Source organism: Mesocricetus auratus, unplaced genomic scaffold (assembly GCF_017639785.1).
Source record: "Mesocricetus auratus isolate SY011 unplaced genomic scaffold, BCM_Maur_2.0 Super-Scaffold_6723, whole genome shotgun sequence".
Classification (NCBI taxonomy): domain Eukaryota; kingdom Metazoa; phylum Chordata; class Mammalia; order Rodentia; family Cricetidae; genus Mesocricetus; species Mesocricetus auratus.
In genome coordinates this window covers 8576953-8591703 of record NW_024429183.1, presented here as the reverse complement: position 1 = coordinate 8591703, position 14751 = coordinate 8576953, and the positions used below count along the sequence as shown (strand labels likewise).

The following is a 14751-nucleotide window of genomic DNA, read 5'->3' as shown; positions in this document are numbered from 1 at the left end:
GTACTGAGTATTCAGCCCCAATGTCTCCATATAACAAGAGGTGCTCAATAAAAATTCATCTGCTGTTCCCTTTTGGGTTTTTCCCAGCCAGGGATCAAAAGTATTGGCACCAATATGTTTTTTCTCCTCCTCTCTCAATATTTGATAGAGAAATCAGTAGAAATGCCCTAATATAACACATTTCACTTGCATTTATCAAGCTAGGCTAAAATAAGAACTTTAAAAGTAATAGCCTAATACACTATTGGCATAATTTAACATTCTCTGCTTGTGCAGTGTCCTATGTAGGTATATTCTCTTGAAAGGCTCTCTTCCAAGCAGAGGTTTAGGAAAAGAGGTTCCTTCCATCTTTCATCCCTACCATTTTATGTCATGCTTCACACCTAACAGCAGTAGGATGACTTGTTCACATGTCTGAGAAACATTATCCCAGCAAACATCTTGTCCATGAAAGAGAAACCTTGACCTTAGCAGCTCAGTAGTCATCTCTGATGTAGGAGCATTATACCTCCTCTTCCCACTTTTTCCCCCACAAAATAATCCATTTCTTTTCTCACAGGATTATTGATTGTTGCAAATCCATCTGTCCTATAGACATATTGATAATTTCCACAAACGGTCTTTGGCCATGCCAATAATTCCATGAATGAAGGCTTGTAAGTACAGACAAGTGCTGTAAGATGCATCTGATTTAGTTATCTGTATCCTCTTGTACACATTACTTGGACTCCAAGTCATAAGAATAATTCTTGGTAATTATTTAATGCCAGTCCAATTACTGCTCTCATCCAAGCCTCAGATTGTTCAAGAAAGCACAACAGAAGTATCACTCATCCACTTATCCTTCTATCTGCCCTCACCTATCCACTCTTTGCATCCATCCATCCATCCAACTTCTATCCACCTACTTGTTCATCCATCCATCCATCCATCCATCCATCCATCCATCCATCTATCCATCCATCCATCCATCCCAGTTAACTCTTCCCTGTGACATCTGGAGTCAGTCCTTCCCTCTGAGTTGTTTGCCCCTTCCCCAACTATAGTCTTGAACTGTACGGTCCCCACTGTCCCAGTTTCTGCTTGTCAGCTGTTGTCTGTGTAACCTTCTGAAATGTTTAACTTGCTTGACCTTAACTTTTTATTCACTTATTCTTTCACCACTCATCATTCATCTTATTTTCCTATTTTGTAACAGTTTATCAATGTGGTGATTGTAATCTTTATTAGGACACATTTCTTTATGACTAGCCCAGTCTTTGCAATTGGGAACTATATCACTATTTTACAGACATTACAAATTCTTTAACACATGTCTTTGGAATAAGAGAGTGGGGGTTGATTGCAAATGTTATTGCAACATATGCCTCTCTGGGCATAGCTTTACCCCTTTGTGTGAATATAGAAAATTTGGCAAGATGAAAATAAGCACAAAGAGATCTTCAAGCTGTCTGTTATCCACCCCCCAGGATGTTGATTGAGTTAAAATACCTGATTTTATTTCTCCCACAAATATTTGTTGAGTAGTTATTCCTGACTGCACCAAGCCCTGGGATTACAACAGGTTCAAAATGTGAAAGCCATTGCCCTCATGGATTTCAGTTTGAGGCCAACGTAGGCTATATAATCACATCCTATGTCAAAAAACAAAAGAAAACAAACAACAAAATCCATAATAATTTGGTTTTTGTTTTGTTTTATTTTTTGAGACAGGGTTTCTGTGTATTATTTTCTGCAGACCAGGCTGGCCTTGAACTCAGAGATCCACCTGCCTCTGCCTCCCAAGTGCTGGCATTAAAGGCATGAGCCACCAAAAAATAAGCTCTTCTTATATAGTTATTATACAGTGTTGAAAAATATTGTTTTATCTATAAATATGTACACAGACACATTCACAGAAACTCTAGACCCAGAAATAGTAACACACACATACAAACACACAGACACAAACACATAGTCACATAGACACCCACATGGACACACACCCCCACACACATACACTCACACATGCACATGTTTTTCAGTTCTCCTAGATTTGACAGCAATTTTATCATAGAATATTTTGGTACAGTTTCCAGGGGCTGTGGTTCCCACCTGTTCTGGGAGTTAGAGCCAGCAGAGTTCTAGACAGAAACATACTACTTTTTCTAATGTACTTACGGAGTTCCTGTTTCCTGTGGACATTTCTACAGTGGTGTGGCATAGAGGGAGGTGGATCTTGTGCTCTGGAATCGTTCCCACTCTGTCATCTGCTATGTGGGACTGGCCAAAAATTGTGAATACTCTGCATCTTGATTTCTTCATTGATCCAGGCTCTTCACATCACATTCCATGTGGATGAGACCTGTATCAATGGATTGAGAAGCTCAGGAAGCCAAGGCCAGATGCTGGGAGTGTGGCTTAGTTGGTAGAGTACTTGCCTGGTGTGCACAAATTCCTGGACTCATCCCTAGCACTGCAATGAGCTAAGTATGGACATACATGCTTTCAACCCTAGCACTTGCGAGGTAGAAGTAGGAAGATAAGAAGTTCAATGTCATCCTTGGCTTCATAGAAAGTTCAAGGCCAGCCTAGGTTACTTGAGACCCTTGTTTGAAAAGAGAGAGAGGGAGAGATGGGAAGGGAATGATGAGGAAAGAAAGAAAAAGGAGGGAAAAGAAAAGAAGAAAGGAAGAAAGAAAGAAAGGAAGAAAGGAAGAAAGAAAGGCAAGAGCTATCAGGATGCTGAGCCTTCAAATGTAGGCCATGTGAGACACTGGGGCTGCCTTTCTGAATAGATTCTCATGCAGACTGTCTGCCTCCGGTCTAAGGCAGACACCTTGCTCTGCTTGAGTGACAAAGCAGATTGCTTCCTCCCACTTCTGTGGGTTAAGACCCCTTTCTCTATCCTAGTTTCACTCTGATTGGCAACTTCACTCAGAGTGAAACCTTAGCAAAAACCTCAAGATTTGGCTCAACAGCAAAGGGATGGTCGACTCAAGATTCAAAGCTAAGTGCTGGGAGACCACTCGTGAGAAATTCCATAAGCACAAGAGTGTGGTTTATGTCACAATCAGTCTGTTGAAATGAAGCCACCTGGGCCAGGTGGAGTGGTAACATTGTCAACTCTAGCCTCAGGCCTCAGAACCTCTTAACTCAGCGTTGGCTGGTGGCTTAAACACTGGGGAGCGTATGACACATCTGTTTCCCTGTCAGTCATCTGAGAAAATATTGAGCATAATTGAAAGCAATATGAAAGTCTGTTTGCTTCACCCCCGTTTCTGCTGCTGACAAGGCGGTAGCCTCCGCTGTAAAATACAGACAATACCAACTGCATGGATTCGGTGTGAGCTCTAAATGGGGAAGGGAGAGACCCCTGCACAGGGCTGGGACGTGCAGATGCTCAGAAATGGAAACTTCTCGGGCCATTTTCTAGACCTACAAAAGGGTTAAAAATAGCCAAAAGAAGCTATGTTCCTGGCCCCTGGCCCATCTTCATAGGATTCATAGGTGTGGAGCAGATAACTACTTCATACACTGTGGCCAACTGGCAGTTCTTTGGGTTTTGCCATGTTTAGCCCAGGCACAGGCCATTTCAGATAGGCAGGTTGGTCTTTAGGAAGTTGTGAATTGTTCACTATCATACACATAAATGATAGTGGGATGCATAGTAAATTCAGGAAAACCTCATTTGGGAAGTTCAGGGGTACAAGAAGACACCTCTCTAATTCTTAACTGCGAGTGACCTCCCTAACCTTCCCCTGTCACTTTTGATTAAGACAGAATGCTGGAATTCTGGGTTTATCCATTTGGCTGTTTTCAGCTTGGTTATGAGCTTAGATAATAGATTGAATGAAGAGTCCAAATTGTATTAGACCATCCATAATTGAATCTGCTTGGTCACTATGGCTACCATCAAACACCATGGCTCTCCTACTTTAGGACACAAAGTAGAAATGCTGTCCATTTTCGCTTGATAGCAGGCATTGTTACATGATTTGCTTTACCCAGTAGAATTTGAGTGCCAGTGACATGTTTCACTTCCAGGAGGAAAGAATATAAGAGCCAATGTGAGGTCCACTCTGTCCTCTTTTTGTGGCCCCAGAATTCAGGAATACACTCTCCATATGAGTCTTGACTTCCTGAGACCCTGTGCATCTGAGCATGGTCAGCTGAGTTTCCCTGCTGAGTCTTCTTACTGGATGTGAGGAACAAACCTTTGTTGCTAGTTGCTGAGATTTTAGAGGCATTTGCTATTGCAATAGAACCCAGCCTCTCTTGCCATAAAACTTTACACCGCATTGTTTTATTCATCTGCTTATGTGTGATTATGACTCCAACCTCCTTCCAAATGTGTTACAAACTCTAATGCATGATGAGGCAATTAAGTTCAAAGCCAAACAGAGACGACTGTATGGTGCAGAGGGAATTTGCTGCTACAATCAGCCCATCCCTAACACCCGGCCCCAAATTCACTCAAAGTTTTGACTCAAGTGCAAAGGGAGCCATGTGGAGTTCAGTAATTCTCACTGAGGTCTTGTCTAACTCCTTGGCAACTTTTATGTTTTCCTAGGGAGGGTCTTTTGCCAGATGGTCGCAATGTTCATCGTCCTGTTTTGTTTTAATGCAAGCTGACATGTCTCCGTCTTCCTGCGGTGGGTTTCTTTTATGAGGTCGTGCTTTGCATTTTTCATAGAAAGAATTTCTGACTCCTCACTGGGGAGCCCACCCTTGCAGTTTCTGTGGGGGCTGCTTGGTTAACCACTTGCCTGGGGTTTAAGGCGCCGCTGGCGAACCAGATCATTGCAAACTTCTTGATTTACACTCTGGTGGAGAGGGTCTGAGATGCCACAGAGAAACAGGAAGAAGCAGGTTTGGGAGCCCAAACAAGAACTAGGCCACAGTTCTGGGGTGCACTTGGCATGTGGAAGGCCATGATAAAGAAGGACATGTTTATCTTCAGGTGGGCTTGTTATTCCAAGCGAAGGGCTTAGGAAGGACAATGACTTTGTGGGGTGCTGAACAGAGAGAGGAAGCTAAACATAAGTAATGTGTTAAGGTCAATGCCAAACATGAATAATGAAACCACCTAGAATACACAACGAAAGTAAACTAAACCATCCTTAGACATGTGTGTTACATGGCCTGCCACCCCAGCCACTCTGAAGGCCAAGCCAGGACAATTAAAGCTCAAGACCAGGCTGGGCAGCCTATTGGGAACCTATCTCAACATTTAAAAGTAGTTGGTTAAAAGTGTCGGGGTGTAGAGAAGTTATAGAGTGTTTGTCTAAGATGAGCAAAGTTCTGGGTTCAACTCTCAGTACCATAAAATAAATGAATGAATAAATAAATCCTAAAATTAATAGGGGTACCAGTTTGCATCATGCAGTGTTTACCTACTATTCTATCTTTTAATGGTCACAATAATCCATGAATAAGAGTTGATTACATTTAGTGCAAAGATTAAAAATAAGCTCGAGGTTATAGCTCAGTGGCTGAGTGCTTGTCTAGTGTGTCTCTAGACACCACTAGTTCAACCAGGAACATGAGAAAGAAAAGGAAGAAAGGAAAGAAAGGAAAAAGGAAGGAAGGAAAGACCTTGGTGCTATAAAGCTGAAAATGTTGTAATGCAGTGAGGTGGCAGAGTGTTCCCCTAGCATGCGTGACACTCTGGATTTGATGCCCAGAATTGCATAAAACTGTACTGCACACCTATAATCCCAAGTGGAAGCAGGAGGATCAGAAGTTCAGCGTCATCCTTGCCCACATAGTAAGTTCAAGTCCAGTCTGACATACACTCAACTGCTGCCTCTCTCTCGTACAGCAGAAGCCGGTGATGATCTGCCTGCATGTAAAGACTGAGGCACAAACACAGCAATGCCATCTTTCTTTGCTGGCACCTTTGGAAACTGTGGTGACTGTTTTATCTCTTCTTCGAAATCACAGTCTCAAGGACTCTCATATCCCAGTGGCCATAACTATGAAACTATTCTTTGGTCCATTATGATGCTGACCACCAAAACTACAATGTGCAGCTGGACCCAACCATAGTGTTTAGTGCTGGCCTATGGTCCCCTTGGGGTCTCTGCTGTGCTGAGCCTTGAGAAAGAGCATCTCCATCTCACAGTTCACTGGGTAGAAGGAAGCACAGCCTTGGGTCTTATGTTTTTTCCTCTCTGCTGTCTCATCAATGGGAAACCAACTTACTGTCATGAAAATTCTGTTGGAAAAGCAGGTTTGTTTCCAACAAGTTGCATCTACACAAAGACCAATAATGCAGAACATTTCTTACCTTGTTTCTGGAGTGCCCTGAATCAAACCCAGGGCCTCACACATACTAGGCAACTGTTTTACCATGGAGCTGCAGTCCCAGCCCGAGAACCAAGTTTTCCATTTTTATTTCAAAATTAAATCATCGTTAAAATAATCACTACCTGGAACAACATATTAGAATCTACAAGTATATTATGTATTAACCACAGTTCCACCACAGTCAAAGCGAATTCAGAGGTAGCAGCAGAAGTATAGTCAGTAAGAAAGAAACCAAACTCACATTTCATGTTTTGGCTGTTTTCAAGATCTTTTTTTTTCAATGCTCACATTGTCATTTTTTGAGTGTGAACATGAAAACTTCTATCACAGAGCAGAAGCTGAAAAAAACTGTCAGTACCCTCTCTTGGGAAGCAAGGTTGCCTCTCTGTTCACCCTCTTTTGAAACTCAAAGAATTTCAAAGGTGGGTTGCAAACCTGTGAGTTTTAGTTTCCTATTTCAGATTATTATTATTATGACGTGACATGCTCTGAAGATATGGAATAAGCCTCCCTTACTTCACCTGTTGTATGAGAACTGGCTTATAGAGACTTGTGGCAGAAACAAGATATATTGTCACTCTAAACAGTCAAATGCCTCTCTCCTTTGCAGGAGATGGAGTTTTGGGCATAGAGTTTAAGCATACTCTAACAACAACAATCTCATGCCCTACAAAGACCCTTCTAAGTCCTGGAAGCCCAGGATTAGGAGTGAGTGTGATGAGAGAAGCAGAAAGGAAAGGAGACCCGAGGCTGGGGTGCTGACCCCAACTCAGTGTCCTGATTGATAGCTCGGACCTCCACAATGCCCTGCTGATGGCCAATCCTTGGAGGGGAGAAGACAGAGAGCAGGCTTAACAAGCTTTCCCGAACACTCCAGGGCAAATTCTGTAATCCCAGTACCTTCACTTGGATCTCCAAGTATGGCTTGGGATCAGGTATGGAGGAGACACATGCCTGAAGTTCCATCACAATGGAAGTTAAGGTAGGAGGGTCATGAATTCTGGCCTGAAAAAGTAAGTTCCAAGTCCCTGTGTCTAAATAAATTAGTAGTGCCGCACACCTGTGTTTTCCTTTAGTAGTGTGTGAAGTGTGAAGAAAGGAAACCGACTTAGCTGGAAATAGAGCTCAGATGGTAGAGTCGTTGCTCAGCACACACGAAACTGGGTTTGATCGCTAGCACCGCAGTGGTAGTGTACTCTTGCAACCCCAGCCCTTGGGAAGGATGGGCAGGAGGATCAGCCATTTAAAGTCATCCTTGTCTACAGTGAGTTCAAGGCCAGCCTGGGCTATAGGAGACCCAGTTCTCAAAACACAGACAAACAAAAAAGAAGAAGGGATCGAAGAACGGTCTGGGCTAGAGGAATGTTCTAGAATAAACTACAATGCTCTGCACTTGAATATTGAATCCAAGGCTCTACCACACCGTGACCCAGATGAGTTTCTCTCTCCTCCTTGCAAGCCTTTTCTCCATATCATTTCTGCTTCCTTGTTAATCTGACGTCCACATGCCGAAACTGTCCCCTTTGACCTTCACTAGAAGGTACCACCAACTTCCTCAGATGGTGGAAACGAAACATTTCTTATGGGATCACTTTATTTTCCCTCGCCACACTCTTGGCTCCTGGCCTTACTTTCCAAAACTGGTGGGTGGCCTGTTACAAGGGCAAGAGAGAGGTAGGGTGTGGCAGTTCTCGGCTGTTTCCTGTAACAAAAGCATAGAGGAGACCTGTAGCTGAGTTTCTTCTCTGACTCCCTAGAGTTCTAGGTCCAAACGAAGTAAAGATGAGATAACAAAGCACTGTGGTGAGGCCTAACAGTGAGCTTTGTTGATGAGCGGGGTCACGATGCATTGGCGAATGGTGAGAAGGCTGGCCTCAAGGCCACCAACATTCTCTAGACCTCTGAAGATATGACACAACAGTCCAAGAGACGCAATATTGTCTTTGGGGGTTTCTTTGTGAAAGGAAGAGGGCTTTTCTAGCCCACCTGTGGAGACCACTTTAGTTTCCGTTTTTTCTCAGACGATAACCTCTACGGGGGAAGGGGGTCTTCCAACTGTGGGTATATTACTTCTCAAACACGTAGCCCATGTTGAGAACCACATAATCCTTATTAATTACCACAATTAGTATCTCTTGTGGGCTGCTGAGACTACCTCCAGACAGACTCCCAATATGCAAAGAGAATTGACCACCATTACCCCATGAACAGTGACATCAGTGGAAGCCCGTGATACTTCCTAACCCCCTCTCTTTAGAGCTGAATGAACACACAGATCCCTCCCCCTCAAGCACTCGTCCTATTGTGAAGTTTTTTAGTTTACTTTTTGTCCTGAAATTGAATGTGAGGGGGAAGTATGATGAACTCAGTATAGCCTGGACATAACTGCTATCAGTCAGGGCATCAATTCCAGTTAGCTTGTCACTTCCAGACTCTTCTAAAAGTCAGTGCACATGGCTCCTGAGATGCCAAGATGCTGCCTAACAAAAGTAGAAATGCAGGTTTATCAGGAAGTCATCTGGAAGGTGAAGATGGGAGATAGCTCCATCATGGTCTAGCTGTATAACAGACCTATTACACTTTTTAAAAAAAGATTTATTTTATTTTTAGTTATGTGTATTGTATATACACTTGTGCACAGGTGTTCTCAGAGGTCAGAGACAGCTGGAGTTACAAGTGGGTATGAGCTGCCTGGTGTGGCTGCTGGGATCTGAACTCAGGTCCTCTTGCAAGAGCAGTGTACACTCTTCTGAGTCAGTCATCTCCCCAGCTTCTAACAACCCCCTTTTCCAAGATGAAAAGATCTCTCTATCTGTAAAATGTTTGCTTGGAATATAAAGACCAAGTTTGATCCCCAGGGCCCATATTTGTTTTTTTTGTTGTTGTTGTTTTTGTTTTTTTAAAGGCCAGGCATAGTGTCAGGTGCTTATAATCCCAATGCTGAGGAGGTGGAGGCAGATGAAGCCCTGGACCTTACTAGCCAGCCTAAAGTAGAATTGAAGAGTCCCAAGACTAAGTGAGAGACCCTGCCTTAGAACACCAGCCCCCACCAAAATAAACACCAAAACAGCTTGAATATCTGAGTGCCTAAAGAATGACATTTGAAGTTTTCCTCCTTTCTCTACCAAACACACACACACACACACACACACATGCACTTATGCATTCGCACACTCACTCAATGGTAGGACTCCATCTTTCAGTATTCAAGCTAAGGATTTCCTCTGGCTGGGTTCTTTGACTTGGTGCACTAGCTCGATACTTTGCGGGTCTCTCAAGCTTCTAGGCACAGTGAACACATTATCATTTTAGTCTCAAAGACCCCCTGAAACTCCACAGAATTTGCTTGTTTTCCCTCGGGAGGGTGTTTTGAGAAGGACACCATTATGCTGCACTGGCCCCTGTTGGCGTACTGGCTCTGGGGGGGGCGGTTTAATGGGGACTTGAGTGCCTGAGAAAAGGAGTGAAAAAAGAAAGAAAAAAAAACCAACCGAGAAAACCCAAGAGAAACTGAAAGACTGCACGCTGGAACAAAAGGGAGGGGGCAGCCAGCCTCGGGACCCGGGCGGTTAAGGAACTGGCTTCGACAGGAAGTGGGCAGGAGGCTGTTTTCAGTACACTCATGGGAACTGAGCTGGAAAGTGCTGTGGTGAGGGTCTGTGGAAAAAAGGGCTCTAATCAAGCTATAAATATCTGTTGCTTTGAAGTTTTATGACCAACAATTAATGTTACTGGAAGGCACATGAAGAGCTATTTCTTAACTTGGTGGGTCTGAGTGGGCCAGGGTCAGGTCAAGAGTCTGGCTGCATGGGAGCCTGTCCTTACACATTCCTGTCTCTTCTCTGTCTCCTGTGCGTGCGTCCGTGTGTGTGTGTGTGTGTGTGTGTGTGTGTGTGTGTGTGTGTGTGTGTGTGTGTGTGCGCGTGTGCGTTATAACGCAGTACACAGGTGTCTATAGGAATCCACCACAGCACATGGTCATTTGAGCATCCATTTATCCATCCATCAATTCATCACTTCAATCATTAATATCTGTTTATTCCAGATCATGTTCAGTCCCTGCTGATACACAGCAAGGAACGACCAGATAAAACCCCTGGTTTTCCTCATTTGCAGGGGAGGAGTATTCTTTCATTTAGTTGGAGAAAGAGCAAGCAAATAAAAAAGCATGCTGGGAATAGGTAGTGCTCTCAAGACACCCACACTGGTCAGAGTCTGGCCTAGAGACTGGGTAAAGGAGCCTTTTCTGTGGGGCGTCGCTGTAACAGAGACCGAGTACAGTGAGGCAGCCTGGGGTGGAGTAGGGAAGTGCCAAATCCCACAGTCCTGGGGCAGATGCATCCTGGCCACTGCTCCTCGTGAAGGTCCTGGAAGGGCTGTGGATTTTTCTTGGTTATAGACAAAGAGGTCCCCAGGGTCTCATTTGGTTGTACCAATGTCTGCCTGTCTGCTTCTGTAATATCATTTCTCAAACTTTAATTCTTTTCCTCTATAACAAAACATGACAAAAGTCAGAAAATACTGCCGACCCCCCCACCCCATCTTCTGCTGTCTGAAACACACCAATCACTACAGTCTGTCTGTCTGACCTCAGTGCTAGGCCTCTTTCTGGAGTCATATTCCCACTTGAAGCCAGTCCATAGGCTCTGTGAGCACAGATGAACTTGGTGGCCTGAAGACAGGAGCACAGTACCCCCCCCAAAAGGCCAGTTTGCATGAATGAAGACCTCAGGAACTGTGGGGACCTAGGATCTTGAGCTCGGAACCCGAATTCATTTTAGAAAAAAGTTGACATAGGCAAAAATGCATAGAACATACTGGAAATGCTTGTCCTTGGTAAGAGAGCATCACCAAATACCTTCTAGTGATTCAGTGGTGCCTACCCAAGAATGTTCTTGCTCATTTGATAGAACAGCTCACTTAAAGTCTTGTTTAGTTCACTGATTTTTCAAAGTGGGCTTCTCCACATACTAGATAGCATGCATTTTTTTGTTTTTTGTTTTGTTTTGTTTGTTTTTGTTAAAGAAATGTGCAATGCAAATGAACTTCCTTTTAAGGTTGTCTGAATATGGCAAGGGTGGTCTGTGTGCAACACTGGGATTTTCTTCTTGGTTTCCTTGGGTGCAGGGATCTATTTGTGACTGATAGGATTCATTACATGTGTATTTAGCTTGCCCATCATTAAGGCTTTAATGATATTACAATCTAAATAAATACAAAGAGGGAAACCTTTGGGAGCTAACAATTCATTGTGCTGGCTTCCTTGAAATTGGCAACAAAAGGGCAGCCAATTGGCCCGTGTTTCTTCTTTCCTTACTACAGTAACAAAGTCATAAACTATATCCCTTAGTTGGCCCTAAATGACTAGTTCATCCCTGATTGGGACTCCAAGCTCCATGAATCAGTCTCTGTTCCACACAAACCTCTTGCATCTTCCAAAAGACCCTAGCTTTTATTCCCCTGAAACTGGTTGTGAGTCCCAGGACTATGCATCAAAGAGGCTGGTATCTTGATACTAATAATGGGTAATTGTTCTTCAGCCAGATATAATTAAACCCCATGATGCTCTTTGTCTAATAGAAGTTATGGTTGGCAGGTAATGAAATTGTGATGGGAATAGAAATGGCTTTTGGGATAGGATCTGCTCAGGACCGGACATGGAGATGAGAATACTTAGAGAATTGTCTACAACTGCTATTGATGCTTCTTATGACACAGTCTTCAGAGGTCTCCACCCTGTGGAACATTGTAGATGTTCACTTAGACGTGTTCCCTACCTCCCTCTCAAGAGTGAAGTCAGCTCCTGTTCTTACCGTTGGTCATGCGACTTCTCTGTGCGTATCATTGTGTGTTCATGCTTCTGTTGGAGCATGTCAAAGCCAGAGGTTAACCCCTGTTCCTCAGGTGTTGACCTCCTTGGTTTTTTTTTTTTTTTTGGGACAGGGTGCCTCACTAGCCTGGGGATCACTAAGTAGGCTGACTGGTTGGCCAGTGAATCCCAGACAGCCTCATGTCTCTAACTTCCCAGTACTAGGATTACAGGTGCATTGTCACACCTGTCTTTCTCATGTGGCTCTGGAGCTTGAAGTCAGGTCCCCATGCCTGTCCAGTAGTCACTTCTAAACAAGAAGTGACTGAACTCTCTTCCCATCCCTGGTCATATAACTTCTAAATCCACAAAACAGAATACTTTCTCTTGCTTCTTATATAGCCAAACACCAGCTATAAAAAAGATAAAGAATTGGTTAATTACTGTGATATAGCCATTCTACATTAATGAAAAGAGTATCATTTCTAAAGAAAGACATCTGGACAGAAATCATGTGGTTGCATCTTAAAATAATACATATGCGTGTATATGAATATACATATACATATACATATATATGCTGTGCTGTGGTGAGCACAGATATGAGAGTGAAAATGTATTGACAATAACTCTGCTCTGGGTGTGCTTTCCATTGCATTTTCTCATTAAAAACAAAACCAAATACCTTCAATTATGGGATCAAAGAGATGTGTTCACTGGCTTCTTCTGACCCAATATTTTTTTCTGTTTCATTTAAATGAAATTTTATTTGCATAAAATTGTTCTTACACTGCACCAGATGGCTGTTTCTTTTAATGGAAGAGTCATTTTACAATCACAGTGGTTCATCCACCACCCCACACACAGCGGGGACCCAGCTTGTCTTTTGAGCTGCTGCCTCTCCAGTCCCTTGGACCCCATGTGCTCAGAGCCAGACACCCACAACTAACATCAAGACATTGGTTTCACCACAGACTTCCCAGTAGAAGTCAAGGGTAGGTGCTTGGTAACTCATATGAACATCCAGAAGATAATCAGGTATTAATTAATCCTGCTCCTCTTTCTCAGACCATTCTTAGTTTCTCTTCAGATGTTTGCAACCCCAGGGTGATCTGTTTGAAGCAGAGAGGGAAAAGAAGAAACTGAGAGACTGAGCCAAGAGTGAGTCTCACCAGAGTTTCCTGGCCACTTGCCTCATTCCTTCCTTCCCAGAGACAAAGGACAGGAAGCCCAGAGCATGCCAGTATTTTGCCAGCAAATGCTGCAGAATAAGTGAATGAATGAATGAATGAATAAATGAGTGAATAATGCTTAAAGGATCATTCAGAAATTGCTACATAATTTACACAGATAAGTTATCTATATCTAACTCTTCTTAATTCTTCATTCCCTATTATGGTGTATATCTAAAACGTACCCCCTCCAGATCGTGTATTTTAATATGGTGCACAGCTGGTAGCACCATTTGGGGATGTTGCCAGATGTTTGAGGCAGGAGGTGTGGCCTGGGGAGGTGGGTTACTATGAGCAGACTTTAAGGGCTGTAACCCAGCCTTACTTCTGGTTTAGTCACTGAAGTATGAGGCCACAGCATTCTCTGATAACCATGGACCAGCCCCTTTCAGCTGCCATCCTTCCCCTTCCATGATGCACAGTTGTCTCTGAACTGAGTAAAGTAACTTCCTCCTTGATGCTGGGAACATAGAAACACATTTTCTCATCTGCAAATGATTGCCTGGTGAATTCGCTTCCAGAACATCATAATGGGTTGATGCTTTTTGTTATTGCTTTTACCTGTGGACTGATCCAAATTTCTTGTGCTCCAAAGGACAAAAAGCAAACAAGCAACCACATACATTCATTCCAGTCTCTCTTTCAAGAATCCACCTGAAGTTATTTCTTTAAAAAAGTTAGGGCTGGTGAGCTGACTCCGAGGGTAAAGGCCCTTGCCACCAAGCCTGATGACCTGAACTTGATCCCCGGGATCTCTCTCTCTTAAAGAAATTCTAAATAGCCAGTAAGTAAGAAAATAAAAAGGAAAACTGTACTGTTTCCCTCACTAAAAGAGATAGTATTTATTGACTGGAGAGTTCTATGCTGCCTCTACTCAGAGGGTCATCAATCCAAGCTGAATGTGTGCATGGGACAATGTCTTCTTCTCATCTTCGAGAGGAATGGCCAGCGTTCACTAGCAGTGTTGGCTTCTGTATTCTTTGGGCTAAGGTGAGGGACCACATGGTTCTGATTCATCCTGGATTTCCTTTAAAATGACTTCTGATGCCCATGGCAAGGCTAATTCTCATCCTCTGTTTCTTGCCTGTGCTGTGCCTGACTCTTCTATTGCAGAGGGATCTCTGATGTCTGTGATGCTATGTGCGTTAAGCAGGCCCCTGCCTTTGTCTGCCTTGTATCTGTCTTCCTTTGTAAAACCCTAATGGGGTGAAAGTCTTCCTTTGGCAGTGAGAGAAGCCAGTAGAGATGGGGTGGGGGGAGCTGTGTCACAGCTGTTTCTCCAAGGAAAGCAAGCTGCTTTCAGGCATGTCCTTATTACCCCCAGTTCCATTAATCCGTGTGCTTCCCCATAAGCTGTATAAGTCTTCTTTCCACATGGAGATGTTGAGGCACAGATAAAATAAATGGCAGGTAGGTCAG

The 14751-nt window shown here is 43.4% G+C and overlaps 1 protein-coding gene across 1 annotated transcript in view; it reads left to right on the top strand.

Annotated features, from left to right (window-relative positions):
• Wwox (WW domain containing oxidoreductase) overlaps positions 1-14751 on the top strand; it is a 907540-nt gene that overhangs the window by 786425 nt on the left and 106364 nt on the right. The window lies entirely within an intron of this gene.